Source organism: Rhagoletis zephyria, unplaced genomic scaffold (genome assembly GCF_001687245.7).
Source record: "Rhagoletis zephyria isolate East Lansing unplaced genomic scaffold, Rhagoletis_zephyria_1.1 Rzeph_scaffold_01249, whole genome shotgun sequence".
Classification (NCBI taxonomy): Eukaryota; Metazoa; Arthropoda; class Insecta; order Diptera; family Tephritidae; genus Rhagoletis; species Rhagoletis zephyria.
Genome location: NW_016158333.1, coordinates 131,511 through 134,626, shown reverse-complemented (window position 1 = coordinate 134,626; position 3,116 = coordinate 131,511).

The window sequence follows — 3,116 nt, the reverse complement described above, 5'->3', positions numbered from 1 at the left end:
GTACAGGGACCCGTTCAAAGGTCAGATTTACCAGTTTTGGCAACTGANTTCTATTTTGTGGGTTATTTTTTCTCTTAAATAGGGACGGTTATTTTGGGACACTTTCAAAGTGTTGAGGGATATTTTCGATCTTTGGCGGAAACACTGCAAATAGGAGTTTTTGTACAGGGACCCGTTCAAAGGTCAGATCTACCAGTTTTGGCAACTGCAAAATGTTACCATTTCGGATATTTTGAGCTGTGACTGTTTTTGGTTTAAGGTGCGATATCAAATTCAATGGTTTCATATCATAACACATAAGAACACATAGTGTGACCAACTGTACGTAAATGGCGCGTACAGTACGTAAATTTGTAGCCATGTACCGTGTACCGAAGCTAACCACAAAATCACGAAAATGTACGTAAATAGAATCGAAAAAATATTATTGTACGTAAATTTTATCGATAGGAGTGCCCAACATACGTACGTACATGCAAATTTTTACTAATAAAAACTAAAAATATTATAATGAATCAGTTGATGGAAAGTTGACGATAAAATCGNATTTGTAGCCATGTACCGTGTACCGAAGCTAACCACAAAATCACGAAAATGTACGTAAATAGAATCGAAAAAATATTATTGTACGTAAATTTTATCGATAGGAGTGCCCAACATACATACGTACATGCAAATTTTTACTAATAAAAACTAAAAATATTATAATGAATCAGTTAATGGAAAGTTGACGATAAAATCCCCAACACTGGCAACGCTGTGTGCTGTGCGGCCGTTGAGATAAAACAAAAATTAAAAGTGGGCGTATTGAACACGTATTTTCTTTGCTTAATCAGATTTGGAGCGATGAGAAATCACAAAATCGACATTGCGATATCTTTTGTTTGTTCGGTACAACATTAAAATGTCTTGTACGGAATTTTTCGAATTCCTAAGGAAGCAGCCTCTAATGCTTAAAGAAATGGATGGAAATGGAAATGATGGAAAAAAAGCGTTCAGGAAAACTACTCAAGATCAATGAATTGATTACATAGGCCGACACTTTTGTAATTTAGCAGCAATTGCATTATTTCAGCTTTAAATGTATGTATGTTCCTAAATACATATTTCTCAATTCACAAATAAATATGCTGAAGCTTGTACGTCAAAAATGTGTTTAGATATCGACTAGCAATAAAATCGTTTCCAAAATTTTTCTTTAAAATTGTGTGTTGCTACAATCTTTTGTGTACGTAAATGAGTTTTTGGAAAGGTGGTCACACTAAGTATACATATTTACATATCTATGTACTATGGGTAAATATATATGTGTGCGCAAATATCATTCGTGTTAAATCTTCACACTTTGGGATTGCTTTAACAATGCAAACGCCGCATGGTTGCCCGGTTGCAACTTGCAAGCTTTAATTTAAGCATAGACACTTACTTTACTAGCCTGTGGTATACTGGCGCAATGAAGCAAGGTCGATATCCTTTTGATTTGTATTCCAATTTAGTTATATAATATGCAAATTTCTGTGATCGACATAAACTGAAATATACACTGCGGGTATCTTGTGCATTNCTTTGGGATTGCTTTAACAATGCAAACGCCGCATGGTTGCCCGGTTGCAAAGTTGCAACTTGCAAGCTATAATTTAAGCATAGACACTTACTTTACTAGCCTGTGGTATACTGGCGCAATGAAGCAAGGTCGATATCCTTTTGATTTGCATTCCAATTTAGTTATATAATATGCAAATTTCTGTGATCGACATAAACTGAAATATACACTGCGGGTATCTTGTGCATTAAGCCGCAAGGAAGTTTAGCGTGTCATTTGAACACTTATGTCGAAAAAAAATTTTGGTTGTAAATAATGTTTTGTAGGCACCCCCTAAAAATAACTAATTTGCTTATTCGGTGTACGATTTTTTAAATCTTCCTTAAGACGATATCACGGTGCTACAAAAAAATTACGAAATACACCCGAAACCAAACTTAATGTAGGTGGTACATAGGGTCGAGTACAACATGAAAATAGGTTTCTTATAGTTCCTTAACCCTCCATTTTTTTATTCAAACAAACCGTTATTTTCATACTTGATGCGCTTCTCTATTAACAGCTTGGCTAATAGTTTTTTGATTTTGGCCCTTATTATTATAATTTATTCGTTAATTTTGAGCTTCAGGCCGGTTATTAAATAAAACATAGATTTGAGTAGTTTTATTTATTACTTTAATTGATGTCGATATTTCGCCTTCAATCTTAATGCATCTTTACGACTGAAAAATACCAAATGCATACATATTTACGTCAAAAAACAAGAAAACTTACAACAAATGCGCAACTTATGTTTACTGAGCTTTTCCAAACGACTAACGATAGGCGCACATTGCATCCGATAGGCCGACCGATTTCGGCCGAACAATTTGACCGTCTGAATTGATGCGCACACTTAACCAGATTATTTGCCGACCATATTTGTACACACAAATCTAGTTTTCATTACAATTTTGGAAGCAGTGAAATATTTTCTTACATTATAATTGACCTACTCTAAACATGTGATTTTATATGTAATTTTGTTGTTTTTGCAACCTATAAGTTAATTTTTCGCAGTCCATTTTGGTACTTTTCACCTGACATCGGACGAGAAAAACAAAAATGCAGGGTATATAAAGGGATACTCCAGAAGTACCCCGGCTCTGCACCACTCGTCCGTGATGCCGGATGGCATCAAGGGCAAGTTAAGCTAGTAGCGTGCGCCGATGAGCGCACGGTTCGGTTCTACAAAGAAGCTATCTCCACGGTTAGACAGCTGAGGCCCGCGGCAGACTTAGTTGCCATCCATAAAATCCCTAACAGGCCGCGAGCCTGGGCCTGGGTACCAGCTGAGCCGTCAAAACCGGAGGAGATACTCGAGTTCAACCGCATGGGCAACGAAGGACTGCCCACCAGCGATTGGAGGATACTCCGAGTTGGCGAGACCAAGGGGAAGCCGCGTTTTGTTGGCTTTGTCATCAACGAGGCTTCTGTCCCAGTTCCCGAGGCTTTTACTCAATCACAGTAAAAATCCACCAGAGAACGGATCAGCAAGAGGGGGAAACGGGAAACCCCTCGAGCGGACCCGCTC